Below are 17302 nucleotides of genomic sequence, written 5' to 3'. Positions count from 1 at the left end.
GAATTCAATCTACGGATTGAAGCAGGCATCCAGGAGCTGGAATATACGTTTTGATGAAGCAGTCAGTGACTTTGGTTTCATCAAAAACGCAGACGAATCTTGTGTATACAAGAAGGTCAGTGGGAGCAAAATTGCTTTCCTATTATTATATGTCGACGACATATTACTTATCGGAAATGACATTCCTATGTTGAACTCTGTCAAGATTTGGCTTGGGAAATGTTTTTCGATGAAAGATCTAGGAGAAGCACAGTACATATTGGGCATCAAGATTTACAGAGATAGATCTAAAAGGAAGATTGGACTTAGTCAGAGCACTTATATCAATAAGGTGCTTGATAGGTTCAAGATGGCGGACTCCAAGCGAGGCTACCTACCCATGTCTCATGGAATGACTCTAAGCAAGACTCGGTGCCCAAAAACACTTGATGAGCGTAGACGAATGAATGGGATTCCATATGCATCATTGATTGGTTCAATAATGTATGCTATGATATGTACACGCCCGGATGTTGCGTATGCACTCAGTGCTACGAGCAGATACCAGTCAGACCCAGGGGAGGCGAATTGGACTGCTGCCAAGAATATTCTGAAGTACCTGAAAAGGCACAAAGATGACTCCCTGGTCTATGGTGGAGATGATGAATTAATTGTTAAAGGCTATACGGACGCAAGTTTCCAAACCGACAAAGATGATTTCAGATCACAGTCTGGGTTTGTCTTCTGCCTCAACGGAGGAGCAGTAAGATGGAAAAGTGCTAAGCAAAGCACCATTGCGGATTCTACAACTGAAGCGGAGTACATTGCTGCACATGAAGCAGCAAAGGAAGCTATATGGCTAAGGAAGTTCATAGGTGAATTTGGTGTAGTCCCCTCCATTAAAGGACCAATTGCCCTGTATTGTGATAATAACGGAGCTATTGCACAGGCAAAGGAGCCTAGACACCACCAGAGAGTCAAGCATGTACTTCGTAGATTTCACCTTCTACGAGAGTTCGTTGAAAGAAAAGAAGTCGAGATAAGCAAAATTGGAACTCATGACAACATATCAGATCCATTGACTAAACCTCTGCCGCAGGCGAAGCACAACTCGCACACTGCAGCTATGGGAATCAAGCATATTGGAGAATGGCTTTGATGTCTCTGTTTAATGTTTTAAAGTTTTAGAGTTTAAATCTTTGTAAAACATTATTGGTTAATCATTCACAATAAATGAAGAGAATTCATTTTTCCATTTAATTTGTGGTTTATTAAATGATGAGTCCCTTCAATTTGACGATATATTCAAGATAGACTGTCAGGACCAGTCCTGTGACTAAGAAATGTCTATCAAGTGAACTTGAATGTCAAAGGTTGAAAATGGTCCCTAGTCGGAGTTTTCTATAAAATTGGACGCATAGAAAATGTTAGACGATTAGAATGCAAGATGACTAGTAGTTCTGTTTCTTGAAATATGTGGACATGGCAATGTCATAATCATTTGCATAGATACTTACTTTGTGAAGACTAGTATCGGACAAGACCTATGAAACTTTACTGTAAGAGATGAAAATCTGTCATAAGTAAATTTCATTAAAATTATTAGACACTAAATCCTCAATACCTGAGTGATTTGAGATTACTTGTTTGAGAACTGGTTGCTTTGACGTTGACTAACCGTCGCACCGTAAAAGGAGGCTATAAAGGCAACGCTCAGGTAATCACCTATCAAACGAAGTCTAATCTCAAGATCGCAAGATTGGGATTGTCCTCCCATAAATCGGGATGAGATGCTTAAAAGTTGTACAAGGCCACTCGGAGAGCTAGAAACTGTGAAATGCATGGCCGTGCTCGGATGAATCATAGGCTATGATTATCTGTTTATTTGACCAGTTGAACTCTGAAACCGAGAAACACCTCTGGACATAATAAGGATGACAACTCTTACCTTATGTTCAAGATCAAGCATCGAGCGACAAAAGAATTAGGAAATGCACACTTGTCCCTAAGGACAAGTGGGAGACTGAAGGAAATAATGCCCTTGGTCCAAGTATGCATTCAATGATAAGTCTAATAAATGCGGTTCAGTATTAATTAACAAGTTAATAATTCAGTGAGATCAAGTGAGCTGAATGCCTAGCTAGAGGCCGCTTCAGTTCAAGTGGAATTAATGATATTAATCCACAGCTTACTCTTGACTGAACCCGTAGGGTCACACAAATAGTACGTAAATGGATCAAGTATTTAATGGCATTAAATACTCCATCTATGGATATTCGGAATCGACGGATCTTGGTTTCAGTGGGAGCTGAGATCGTCACAGGCAAGAAATGAATACTCCGGAAACGATGATATTGCCGGAAACGGAAATATGGATCGTATCGGAAATATAAATATTATCCAAGTCGTAGATGTTACCGGAAACGGAAACATGGTACGTATCGGAAAATATTATCGGAAATGGAAATATTGCCGGAATCGGAAATATTGCCGGAAACGGAAATATTGTCTGAATCGGAAATATTAAATATTTGTTCGAAACGGAAATTAATTCCGGAATCGGAAATGTTAAATATTGTTCGTATCGGAAATGAATTCCGGAATCAGAAAATTAATCGGAAGCGCGTCGTACGAATTAGCATCGGACGAGCTTGCTAGACGAAGGCCCAGCACGAAGCCAGGCCCACGTCCAGCAAGGGAAACGGGCGCCACAACACGCCAGCCCAAGGCTGCGCCAGGCCCACCGCAAGGCAGGCCCAGCACGCGCCCAAGGCTGCGGCAGTCGTGGGCTGCGATGCTCGGGCTGTGCGCGCGCGCGCATGGCGCCCCTCGTGGGCTGCTGTGCGTGCGTGGGTGTTTGTGTTCACATACGAAACCTAAAACGTACAGGATTCGTTTAATGATTAAATTCCTAATTCTATTTGATAAATTAATTAAATAAGAGTTTCATTAGGATTCTAATTTAATTAATTCGTATCCTAATAGGATTCCAATTCTCTTTCCATACCCCTATAAATATGTTGCCTGGGTTCACAATTTATAACAAGTTTTTCAAGTATTTAAAGTGAGTTTTTGAAAGAAAAATTCAGACACATTCCTTGCTCAAAAGTGCCGAAATTTGTAGTACCTTAAGGGCGATTCTAGTTGGTCAATCTTAAGGCGGATCCGGACGTGCTGTGGACTATCTACGGAGGGACGACACTTGGAGTCCTAAAGACTTGTTCTTGTTCGGTTCTGGCGCAGCTAGGGAAGGTACGCAACAAAGAGTATGCATCTAAACTATGCTATATGATTATGTGTAAATAATATGTATTCCTGGCTAAATGGTTTTTCCGCATGATTTATGAATTGTCAAATGTATCATAACCTAACAAGAAAAGGAATGCTAAGAAGGGTGGCAAGAAAGCCAGCCCAGCTAAGAAAAATGGTGGCGCCAATTCTGAAAATAAGAAGGTGGGTCAACCCACTTTTGAGTCTGAATTCTTCTACTACAAGAAGAAGGGGCATTGGAAGAGAGATTGCTTGAAGCTAGAGGAAGGTCAGAATAACAGAACTTTCGTTCCACCTTCAGGTATTTTCTTTATAGAATGTAAACTTGCTAATTCAACTTCTTGGGTATTAGATACTGGTTGTGGCTTACACTTATGTTCCAATCCATAGGGACAAATAAGAAGTAGAAGGCGTAGCAAGGGAGAAGTCGACCTACGAGTGGGAAATGGAGCAAGGATTGATGCATTAGCTGTAGGCACTTATTATTTTTCGTTGCCCTCTAGGCTAGTTTTGGAACTAGAAGATTGTTTCCATGTTCCAAGGATTACTAAAAACATTATTTCTGTTTCTTGCTTGGATGCTAATGACTTTAACTTTAAAATAAAAGATAATAGTTGCTCGTTTTGTTTTAAAGAAATGTTTTATGGATCTGCAAAATTAGTTAATGGAATCTATATGCTAGATCACGACAAAGAAATTTGTAACACAAATACCAAAAGGGCCAAAATAAATGATTTAGATCTCACATATCTGGGGCTTTGTCGATTAGGCCATATTAACATGAAATGCATGGAAAAACTTCAGAAAGAAGGAATTCTAGAATCATTTGACTTAAAGGATTTTGGTGAATGAGAATCATGCTTACTTGGGAAAATGACAAAGCAACCTTTTCCTAAAGTTGGAAAAAGAGCAAGTGATCTATTGGGATTTATCCATACCGATGTATGTGGACCAATGAGTTCAAATGGTAGAGGTGGTTTCAGCTAGTTTATCACATTTACGAACGACTTTAGTAGATATGGCTATATCTACCTAATTAAGCACAAGTCTTAATCCTTTAACAAATTCAAGGAATTTAATAGTGGAGTGGAGAATCAACTAGGCAATAAAATTAATTGCGGTCTGCTAGAGGCGGTGAATACCTAAGCTACGAATTCGATGACCATCTGAAAGATTGTTGAATCTTGTCAGAATTAACTCTTGCTGGAACACTAAAATGGAATGGTGTATCGAAACCGAGAAATATAACCTTTCTAGTCAAACCCAGGTGAGGCGCATTGGACTGCTGCCAAGAACATTCTGATGTACCTGAAAAGGCACAAAGATTATTTCCTGGTCTATGGCGGAGATGATGAATTGATTGCTAAAGGCTATACAGACGCAAGCTTCTAAACCAACAAAGATGATTTCAGATCACAGTCTGGGCTTGCCTTCTGCCTCAACGGAGGTGCAGTAAGCTGGAAAAGTGCTAAGCAATGAACTATTGAGGATTCTACAACTGAAGCGGAGTACATTGATGCAAATGAAGCAGCAAAGGAAGCAATTTGGCTAAGGAAGTTCATTGATGAGCTTGGTGTAGTTCCCTCCATTAAAAGACAAGTAGATTTCTATTGTGATAACAACAAAGCTATTACTCGAGCCAAAGAGCCTAGACACCACCAAAGAGTCAAACATGTACTTCGTTGACTTCACCTTCTACGAGACTTAGTTTAAAGAAAATAAGTCGAGATAAGCAAGATTGGAATTGATGAAAACATCTCAGATCCATTGACAAAACCTTTGCCGCAAGAAAATCACAATTAGTACACAGCAACTATGGGAATCAAGCATATTGGAGAATTGCTTTGATGTCTTTCAATGTTTTAAAGTTTATAGATACTTTGTAAAACATTCTGGTTAACCATTCATAGAAATGAATTAGTTTTATTTTTCAATTTTATGGTTTTATTAAATGATGAATCCTTTCAATTTGACAAAATTCAAGATATAGACTGTCAGGACCAGTCTTGTGACTAAGACATGTCTATCAAGTAAACTTGAAAAGTCAAAAGTTGAAAATGGTCCCTGGTCGGAAGTTTTCTATGAAGGTGGACGCATATAAAACTCTAGGCGACTAGAATGCAATATGACTAGTAGTTCCGTTTCTTGAAATATGATGACATAGCAATGTCACAATCATTTTCATAGATAATTACTACCTCCGTTTCTGAAAGTTCTTAACGCTTTGAAAAATGTGTCCAAATTAAGTTTAAAAACGTTGACCGTAAATTCTCACCATTATATACATCAAAACGTTACATGTATGATCTTGTTAGATTGGTCTTGAGATGTATTTTCAGAATGTCAAATTTTTATAATTTTTCACATACGAAATTGGATATATTAGTAGTTAAATATTGCATAGGAGTCCGTGCAAATAGTAACTATAAAGATCTTTTTGAAACGGAGGTAGTACTTGAGAAGATTAGTATCGGACAGACTTATGAAACTTTACTGTAAGAAATGAAAATATGTCATGAGTAAATTTCATTATCTTATTACACACTAATCCTTAATACCTGAGTGATTTGAGATTACTTGTTTGAGAACTGGCCGGTTACTTTGCTTTTGTCAACCGCCGCACCGTAAAACGAGACCATAACGGCAAGACTCGGGTAATCACTTATAAAACGAAGTCTAACCTCAAGATCACAAGATTTAGATTGTCCTCCCATAAATCGAGATGAGATGCCAAAAGTTGTACAAGGCCACTCGAAGAGCTAGAAACAGTAAAATGCATGGTCGTGCTCAGATGAATTATAGGCTATGATTACCTGTTTATTTGATCTGTTGAACTCTAACACCGAGAAATACCTCTAAAGGTAATAAGGATGACCAGTCTTACCTTATGTTCATAAGCAGACATCGAGCGACAAAGGAATTAGGAAATGCACACTTTTCCCTAAGGACAAGCGAGAGACTTAAAAAAATGATGCCCTTGGTCCAAGTTTGCATTTAATGCATTTAATGCTAAGTCTAATAAACGTTGTTCAGTATTAATTAAGCGAGTTAATTATTCGATTAGGTCAAGTCATATGAATGCCTAGCTAGAGGTTGCTTCAGTTCAAGTGGAATTAATATTATTAATGCCACAACTTACTCTTGACTGAACCCATAGGGTCACACAAATAGTACGTGAACGGATCAAGTATTTAGGTGAATATTATATTCAGTAAATACTCTAATTCGGGACATTCGGAAATTACGGATGTTGGTTTCAGTGGTAGCTAAACAAACTGTCAAAAGGCTAAGAAAGATTTTTTGCCGGAAATGAAGATATTACCGAAAATGGAAATATGGTTCATATCGGAAATATAAATGTTACCGAAGTCGAAGATATTGACGGAAACGGAAAAATGGTTCATATTGGAAATATTATCGGAAAAATAAATATTGTTGGGATCGGAAATATTGTCGGAAACGGAAATATTTCCGGAATCGGAAACATTTTCGAAATCGGAAATATTGTCTGAATCGGAAATAATATGGGACACGTAAATATTGTTCGATTCGGAAATATTTTCTCGAAATGGAAAACAAATCGGAAGAACGAAACGAGCAACGAGCCATCGTACGAGCAACGCCCATCGCTAGATGAGCCGCAGAAGCAAGCCAGCGCACAAGGCCAGCACTGTTATACCTAGCGCATGGGCCACCGCGCATGGCAACCACAAGGCTGGCTAGCGTTGTTGTGCTAAGCGCTAGGGCTAGCACAGTTGTGCCTAGCGCTTGGGACAGTGCTGTTGGCTCCTTGCATGCAGGCCAGGGCTTGCTGCAAACAAAGTAGTCGGCTGTCTTAGAGGGTTTTGGGTTTTGGGATTTTCCTAAAGCTGCGTAAAATACTCTAGGGTTTTGGCTTCTAGGGTTTTCCTATTTTCCTATAAATACATGGCCTATGGTCATGAATTATTACAACATTCAATACACTTTTCCTATCACCTAAAAGTGATATCTCGAAATCATAAACCTTATTTTGTATCCTAGTTGGTAAGAACTAAGGCGGATCAGAACGTGTTGTCGACTTTCTATGGAGGGACGACGTTTAGCATGCTAACGTGTTCTTGTTCGGTTCCGGAGCATCTAGGGAAGGCACGCATCACAAATTGTCTTCATTAAATTATGCTAATTGATTATGTGCATTTAATTTGGATTCAAGCATTTATAGTTTATTCCGCATGACATTGGATTGTTATAACCTAACACATAGTCCAATTCCAAACACAATTTCAAAATCCAAGTACAGTCTCGCGAAGCAGACGCCACGGTTAGTCTCCGAGGCACGTTTTCACCAAAAATCACATAAAGCATTGCAAATTCGGGCGCCGAACCACAAAACCGAGCATCTCGGGAGCTGATCCTTCAAAATCGAGCAAAAACGGCGACACCTGAAGCCGATTTCCGAATTTGCATTTTCCTAAAAACATCACTTCCAAGCCGGAACCTTCTCAAACCTTGCCAACCAAGAAAAGACCAAAGGTCGTTGCATTAATTGCATAACCCCTTAGTCACCCATCAAAGCCTTGGCGTGGCTGATGTTGACGGAAATCGCGCAGGCCTTACGCCAGGCGCAAGTGGTGCTCTTGGCGCAGCCCCTTGTTCTAGGCGCACCCCTATGCAGTTTCCCCCCATCAAATTTTCCTATAAATACCCTCATTTTTCAGCCAAAATGGAAGGGGGGGAATCTGAGAAAAATAACAATGGTGATTTGCCAAAATACTTTCTCAATATACAAAATTTTCCAATTCTTCAATCATAACAAAATTCCTCAAAATTCAAGTACAAATCTAAAAATTTCAAACATCAATCCAAATTCACATATCAAGCAATTGGAGCTCCAGAAAGAAAATACCACCTAAAACATCTAGGTAAATTTCTGATGCCCTAATCTCAAGTTATAAACTTCTATCCTTCGTTCCACTAATTTCATTCAATTTTGCAAATTTCCAAGGATTTTCATATGAGTTATGAACTCATATGAACTAGGAATATGTAATAAAAGAGTAATCCATGGAGGGATTTCACTATTGAAATTCCCTTCAAAGTGAGGTTTCATTCTTGAAAATCCTCTTTACAACAATTATCATACAATTTTCAAAACCCTAATTTTGCAAATGTTCAAGGATGTTTGATGAACACAAAGTTTCATGAACACAAAGTTTCATGTTCAAGATTTCAAGTTCAGGGATGTTTAAAGAAGACCAAACTATCTTTAAACTAAAACATTTTCAACTTTTGGATCGCATCAAAGGTAGGGTTTTCCATTGTTGACTCGTCCTTTGTTTTTCAACATTAACCCTCTAAGTTCAAGTTCTAAATTCAAGTTTTAATTTCAAGTTAAATTTAAAATTTCAAGTTCAAAATCGATGATACTTTTTAGTGAGCAACCTCACTTTAAAGTTAGATTATCATACAATTTTGGTAGCATTCAAGGGAAATTCATCATTTCTCCTTTGAATTCCAAGTCCCCAAACATGCAAGTTTCAGTTCTCATGCAATTTCGATTATTTATGCTTTAACTTGCTTATTTAATCCCTTTTTGCACCTTAAAATTCATTCAATTACACCTATTCCTTTTAGGTGGTGTATATTTTCATTAATGCACCTTTACATTATTTTGTGATGATTTACCTTACTTGTTTATTTCTTTCATCACCTCACATGCTAAATACAACCTACAAAAATAGATCACGCTTAATAAGATAATCTTTAGACAAACCGGCTTACGTTCCCATTAATTTGATTAAAGTGAAGGAATCACCAAGCTTAGAAAATTGGATGTGCAAGTGCATCAAGTAAATCCATCACCTAAGGTGCATCAAGTCTAATACCAAGGTTCAGATTAATTGCGAACAATTATTTCAGTAAGATCAAGTGATCGGAACAGCTAGCTGGAGCAATGCTTCCGATCAGTGAGTTCTAATCTATATTAGGCTCACAACTTACTCTTGACTGAACCTATGAGGTCACACCAATGACATGTAACAGATCACTGGATTAAATGAATCGGGAATTCATTTAATAGCTTTTCGGGAATTAGTTTGGAAAAACGTATTATACGATACGACCTTGCGTTCGAGTCGTATATCGTATCGCGAATATTCGTAAGTTGGGCAAAGCAAATAATCGTATCGTACGACTTTGATTCGTCGTCTACGATACGATAAATAATAGCCGTAAGTCGTTCGTCGCGAATACGAGCCGCATTGGAGCTGCAGGCCCGTCGAGCCAAGAGCGCATGCGCGCAAGGCATAATGGGCCAGTGAGCTCGCAAGGCAGCAAGCAAGCCAGCCCGTGTGGGCGTGGCAGCATGCACAAAGGCGCAGCAACATAGCAGCGACCAAAGCAAGGCCCACGGCCCATGCTGCTCGGCTGCGCTGTGGGCTTCGGCCTGCAGTGCATGTGTTGTGCACGGGCTGTTTTAGTTTTCGAAGGTTTTAGTTTTTCGAATGCAAAATTTCGTAAATTTAAGATGTTAAATTAAATATTTGCGATTCTTGTTGATAAATCTTGAATTTTTGATTGACCTACTGTATATGTTTAACAAGTTTGAATGCCTAGCCTTGTTAATTATGCAATCTAATTTGTAATTATGATTAATTTGTTGAAAATTAGAATAATTTAGAATTAATTTGATTTTCATAATTAATTATAATTTAATTAGATACCTATGATTAAAAACCACCATAAAAATTGTAAATTTATGATAAATTTTAAATTTTTATGACCTAGACTTGAATCCATGTTAATCGGAAATCAATTGAATAATAAATTTTCGATTTTTCGCCCTAAAATTATGAAATTAATATTAATTTATTAATTTGTCATTAATTTTAAATATAAAATTTTAAAATTTTATGCGATTCGTTCATATAACTTGCACGCACAAAGCAATGGACGCTACGTGTTACCCTTAAGGGGTGTTGTATAGTGCGGGCATGCGACGACGAGCAAGGGAGCTCGTCGCCCATGCGGCACGAATGCAATGAGCAAGGGCATGGTGCACGAGCACAAGGCAGCAGCCCTGCCTTGTGTCGTGGGCTACGAGCAATGGACGAATGGGCATGGGCGAAGGCAAGGCACGGCAGTCGCGTGTGGGCAGCAAGCGAGCTGCGCCACAACGCGCACTGCCTCGCGCAAGCGCGCGCAGCCTCGCGCGCAGCAAGCGCAAGCTCGCGTGCCACGATTGCTGCGCCCAGCGTCAATGCCTCGCGCAGCGAGCGCTGGCTCGCACAAGCGAGTGCTGGCGAGCGCGCACATCGAGCGCTGGCGAGCGCGCACAGCGAGCGATGGCTCGCGTGCATCGAGCACTGGCGCGCGCGCAGCGAGCACCAACTCGTGCGATGGCTTGCGAAGGAAAGCAGCAGCAGCTATGCGACGCAGCGCATGGGCTGCGCGCACATGGCCAGCGATGGCTGTGTGCGTGTGGCCCACGGGCGTGCGATGCGTAGGGTGTTTTGCTATTAGATCGTTTTGAATGTTTAATTTGAAATTTTTAGTTTACGTAATTTTAATTAATTTTAAAATTAATAATTTAAATTATTTTCTTGGATTTTAATTTTGAATATTGTAATTATAATAAATTTTATTTATTCTAATTATTTTACTAAAATTAAAATCATGAATTAATTTAAATACGACTGAAATTAAATTAAACTTTTTGGATTCAATTATAAATTTATATGAGCTTTAAATTTTAATTAAATTTGTATGTTTCCGGTTAGACTAGAAATACATTTTTATGTTTAAAATTAGTAAAGCATATGAATTTATTGGTTTGAGTGGGAGCCCTTTTTAGTCATAAACTCTTGATTAGGTCTACAAATCATTAAGGTTAAAACAACTTGATTAGAATTAATAAGGACTGAATAATTGGTAGATTATTGGTGCCCTTGATTAAATGCTGCAAATGTTTACGTGATGCATAATGTGTTTTACTAACCAGCTATGTGGGCCATTCATGATAATGAATGGGTGAATGGTATATATTGTATATGTACTGTTTTGCAGGTTATGAAGTGACTAGTATGGCCCGTATAGGATAGAAAATATGGTCTGCGTACCATTAATTTGAATGTAATTGGTCTAAAGTACCAAAGTTGTTTTTCAATTCAAATATGGTCTGCGTACCATCAAATAGTTGTAATTAGTTTTAATTATAGCTTATCCTATTTGAAGAAAATGGTGCCTCCCACGGAGATTTTCAAGATGGACTTTGAAGTTAAAGCTTCAAGATGAAGTCGGGCCATACTAGATCACATTTATCTTATGCATGTTTTAAGTTATTTATTGCTTTTAAATATGTCTTAAAATGCATGAGATCAAAAGCTTGATTATGTTGCATGATTAAGGATTTTAGTTCACTTAAAATCTAACCAACATAGTAAGAGCCTTAAGTTCCAAACTTAAAAATTGAGTTAAAAGGTGCCATGCCAAAATATACACTTGCTTGGATATCCTTTACATCAATCTAGTAATAGTTTTCGCTCAGCGAGGTGTTACTTATTGGTCCTAAAGGGGCAAGGTACACAAATAATTGTGAGTACATGTTAGTTTTTGTGAAACTCAACGATATAAGTAAGGAGTCCTTTTATGTCGTGGCAAAATTGATAGGTTTACCTAATAAGTTCTTAGACGTACCTATCAACCAAGAATAGTTTCTAGACTATTAGCAAAAGGCTTTTGCTTAACTAAGATGTTTTAGGATTAAGTCGACAAACTGTGCTTAGTTCTTCAATGTTTTTAGGATCTTGGAATCATTTTATTCACACCTGCCGGAACACATAACTTGAATAAAATACTTAATAAACATTGAATTATGCATGTATTCTAGAATTTAAGTTTATTAAGAGAAACTGTGAATGGTTATTTATTTGTTTATTCTTTTCAATTGTAGTTTTTAATATGGCAAACAACAATTCATTCAACATTCGATCAATTCTCGAAAAGGAGAAGTTGAACGGGAAAAACTTCCTTGACTGGCAAAGGAACTTGCAAATAGTTCTTATGCAGGAAGAAGAGGAGTATGTCCTAGAAGAGGCGATGCCCGAAGCCGCAGGCGACGGGGTCACTCAGGCAGCCCTCAATCGTTGGATTGATGCCAACAAGGATGTGAAATGTCTAATGCTCGCCACCATGAGTGCGGATCTGCAGAAAACGTTCATCAACTCAGATGCTTTCACAATCATCAGTGAGTTGAAGAACATGTTCCAAGATCTGGCTCGAGTCGAAAGATTCGAGAGTCATAGGCAAATTCTTGAGACCAAGCTTAAGAAAGGCGAGCCCGTAAGTCCACATGTTCTCAAAATGATTGGACTCATTGAGAATATGAGTAGGCTGGATCAGCAATTTTCTCAGGAAATGGCTATAGACACCATCCTCCATTCTCTTCATAGCGGGTATGATCAGTTCAAACTGAACTACAGTATGAATAGTCTGGACAAAACGCTCACTGAGCTTCACGGTATGCTGAAGACCGCTGAAAAGACGCTCAAAAGTGATAAGCAGGATGTGCTTATGGTGCGTGGGGGCAAGTTCAAGAAATCTGGAAAGAAGAGGAATGCTAAGAAAGGTGGCAACAAGGCCAGCCCAACTAAGCAAACTGGCGCCAAATCTGTAAAGAGGAAGGTCAGTCAACCCACTTCTGAATCCGAATGCTTCTACTGCAAGAAGAAGGGGCATTGGAAGAGAGATTGCTTGAAGCTAAAGGAAGATCAGAAGAACGGAACAGTCGTTCCATCTTCAGGTATTTTCGTTATAGACTGTATACTTGCTAATTCAACTTCTTGGGTATTAGATACAGGTTGTGGCTCACACTTATTTTCCAATCCACAGGGACTAAGAAGAAGTAGAAAGTTAAGCAAGGGTGAAGTCGACCTACGAGTGGGAAATGGAGCACGGATTGCTGCATTAGCTGTAGGAACTTACTATTTGTCGTTGCCCTCCGGGCTAGTTTTGGAAGTGGAAGAATGTTTCCATGTTCCAAGTCTTACTAAAAACATCATTTCAGTTTCTTGCTTAGATGCTAAGGGATTTTCCTTTTTAATAAAAGACAATAGTTGTTCGTTTTATTTTAAAGAGATGTTTTATGGATCTGCTAGATTAGTCAATGGACTTTATTTATTAGATCACGACAAACAAGTATATAACATAAATACCAAAAAGGCCAAAAAGGATGATTCAGATCTCACTTATCTGTGGCATTGTCGATTAGGCCATATAAACTTGAAACGCTTAGAAAGACTTCAAAAGGAAGGAATTCTAGAACCATTTGACTTAGAGGATTATGGTAAATGCGAATCATGTTTACTTGGCAAAATGACAAAGCAACCTTTCTCTAAAGTTGGAGAAAGAGCAAATGAACTATTGGGTTTAATCCATACAGATGTATGTGGACCAATGAGTACAAATACTAGAGGTGGTTTCAGCTACTTTATCACTTTCACTAATGACTTCAGTAGATATGGTTATGTCTACCTAATGAAGCATAAGTCTGAATCCTTTGACAAATTCAAGGAATTTCAGAGTGAAGTAGAGAATCAATTAGGCAAGAAGATTAAGGCACTGCGGTCTGATAGAGGCGGTGAATATCTGAGCTATGAATTTGATGACCATCTGAAAGAATGTGGAATTCTATCAGAATTGACTCCTCCAGGAACACCACAATGGAATGGTGTGTCGGAATGGAGGAACAGAACCTTGCTAGACATGGTCAGGTCAATGATGGGTCAGGCCAAACTTCCATTAGAATTTTGGGGACATGCACTAAATACAGCTGCACTCACTATAAATAGAGCTCCGTCTAAAGCTGTCGAAAAGACTTCATACGAATTATGGTTTGGAAAGCCTCCAAATGTGTCTTTTCTTAAGATTTGGGGATGTGAAGTATACGTCAAACGATTAATTTCAGACAAACTTCATCCAAAATCTGAAAAATGTATCCTTGTGGGCTATCCAAAGGAAACAAAGGGGTATTACTTCTACAATACATATGAGAACAAAGTGTTTGTTGCTCAAGATGGTGTCTTTTTGGAGAAAGATCACATTTCCAAAATGACACGTGGGAGAAAAGTAGACCTCGAAGAAATTCGAGTCGAACAACAAACTCTAGAGAATGCTCAAGATGACATTCAGGATGAAACTCAGAGATCTTTAGAAGAATCTGGTGAGAATCATGGTCAATCTAGAAATGTTACCCCGCGTAGATCGCAAAGATATAGATCTCAACCGGAAAGGTACTTAGGTATTTTGACGAACGAGAGCTATGACGTTCTATTACTTGAAAGTGATGAACCTGCGACTTACAAACAAGCTATGACGAGCCCTAGCTCCAAGCAATGGCAAGAAGCCATGCAATCTGAATTAGACTCCATGTCTGAAAACCAAGTATGGGATTTGGTCGATTTGCCAGATGGCTACCAAGCCATTGGAAGCAAATGGGTTTTCAAACTGAAAAATGACAAGGATGGGAAACTTGAAGTTTTCAAAGCTAGATTGGTTGCAAAAGGTTACAGGCAAGTCCACGGTGTGGATTACGATGAAACCTTTTCACCAGTTGCAATGCTAAAGTCTATTCGGATAATGTTAGCAATCGCTGCATATTACGATTACGAAATATGGCAGATGGATGTCAAAACTGCTTTCTTAAACGGCGTTTTAACAGAAACTGTGTTTATGACACAGCCTGAAGGTTTTGAGGATCCAAAGAATGCTAAAAAGGTATGCAAGCTAAAGAAGTAAATCTACGGATTGAAGCAGGCATCCAGGAGCTGGAATATACGTTTTGATGAAGCAGTCAGTGACTTTGGTTTCATCAAAAACGCAGACGAATCTTGTGTATACAAGAAGGTCAGTGGGAGCAAAATTGCTTTCCTAGTATTATATGTCGACGACATATTACTTATCGGAAATGACATTCCTATGTTGAACTCTGTCAAGATTTGGCTTGGGAAATGTTTTTCGATGAAAGATCTATGAGAAGCACAGTACATATTGGGCATCAAGATTTACAGAGATAGATCTAAAAGGATGATTGGACTTAGTCAGAGCACTTATATCAATAAGGTGCTTGATAGGTTCAAGATGGCGGACTCCAAGCGAGGCTACCTACCCATGTCTCATGGAATGACTCTAAGCAAGACTCAGTGCCCAAAAACACTTGATGAGCGTAGACGAATGAATGGGATTCCATATGCATCATTAATTGGTTCAATAATGTATGCTATGATATGTACACGCCCGGATGTTGCGTATGCACTCAGTGCTACGAGCAGATACCAGTCAGACCCAGGGGAGGCGCATTGGACTGCTGCCAAGAATATTCTGAAGTACCTGAAAAGGCACAAAGATGACTTCCTGGTCTATGGTGGAGATGATGAATTAATTGTTAAAGGCTATACGGACGCAAGTTTCCAAACCGACAAAGATGATTTCAGATCACAGTCTGGGTTTGTCTTCTGCCTCAACGGAGGAGCAGTAAGCTGGAAAAGTGCTAAGCAAAGCACCATTGCGGATTCTACAACTGAAGCGGAGTACATTGCTGCACATGAAGCAGCAAAGGAAGCTATATGGCTAAGGAAGTTCATAGGTGAACTTGGTGTAGTCCCCTCCATTAAAGGACCAATTGCCCTGTATTGTGATAATAACGGAGCTATTGCACAGGCAAAGGAGCCTAGACACCACCAGAGAGTCAAGCATGTACTTCGTAGATTTCACCTTCTACGAGAGTTCGTTGAAAGAAAAGAAGTCGAGATAAGCAAAATTGGAACTCATGACAACATATCAGATCCATTGACTAAACCTCTGCCGCAGGCGAAGCACAACTCGCACACTGCAGCTATGGGAATCAAGCATATTGGAGAATGGCTTTGATGTCTCTGTTTAATGTTTTAAAGTTTTAGAGTTTAAATCTTTGTAAAACATTATTGGTTAATCATTCACAATAAATGAAGAGAATTCATTTTTCCATTTAATTTGTGGTTTATTAAATGATGAGTCCCTTCAATTTGACGATATATTCAAGATAGACTGTCAGGACCAGTCCTGTGACTAAGAAATGTCTATCAAGTGAACTTGAATGTCAAAGGTTGAAAATGGTCCCTAGTCGGAGTTTTCTATAAAATTGGACGCATAGAAAATGTTAGACGATTAGAATGCAAGATGACTAGTAGTTCTGTTTCTTGAACTATGTGGACATGGCAATGTCATAATCATTTGCATAGATACTTACTTTGTGAAGACTAGTATCGGACAAGACCTATGAAACTTTACTGTAAGAGATGAAAATCTGTCATAAGTAAATTTCATTAAAATTATTAGACACTAAATCCTCAATACCTGAGTGATTTGAGATTACTTGTTTGAGAACTGGTTGCTTTGACGTTGACCAACCGTCGCACCGTAAAAGGAGGCTATAAAGGCAACGCTCAGGTAATCACCTATCAAACGAAGTCTAATCTCAAGATCGCAAGATTGGGATTGTCCTCCCATAAATCGGGATGAGATGCTTAAAAGTTGTACAAGGCCACTCGGAGAGCTAGAAACTGTGAAATACATGGCCGTGTTCGGATGAAACATAGGCTATGATTATCTGTTTATTTGATCAGTTGAACTCTGAAACCGAGAAACACCTCTGGACATAATAAGGATGACAACTCTTACCTTATGTTCAAGAGCAAGCATCGAGCGACAAAGGAATTAGGAAATGCACACTTGTCCCTAAGGACAAGTGGGAGACTGAAGGAAATAATGCCCTTGGTCCAAGTATGCATTCAATGATAAGTCTAATAAATGCGGTTCAGTATTAATTAACAAGTTAATAATTCAGTGAGATCAAGTGAGCTGAATGCCTAGCTAGAGGTCGCTTCAGCTCAAGTGGAATTAATGATATTAATCCACAGCTTACTCTTGACTGAACCCGTAGGGTCACACAAATAGTACGTAAACGGATCAAGTATTTAATGGCATTAAATACTCCATCTATGGATATTCGGAATCGAAGGATCTTGGTTTCAGTGGG

Source organism: Spinacia oleracea, chromosome 6 (genome assembly GCF_020520425.1).
Source record: "Spinacia oleracea cultivar Varoflay chromosome 6, BTI_SOV_V1, whole genome shotgun sequence".
NCBI lineage: Eukaryota > Viridiplantae > Streptophyta > Magnoliopsida > Caryophyllales > Amaranthaceae > Spinacia > Spinacia oleracea.
The sequence above is the reverse complement of the archived record's forward strand: the minus strand, read 5'-3'. Positions refer to the sequence as shown.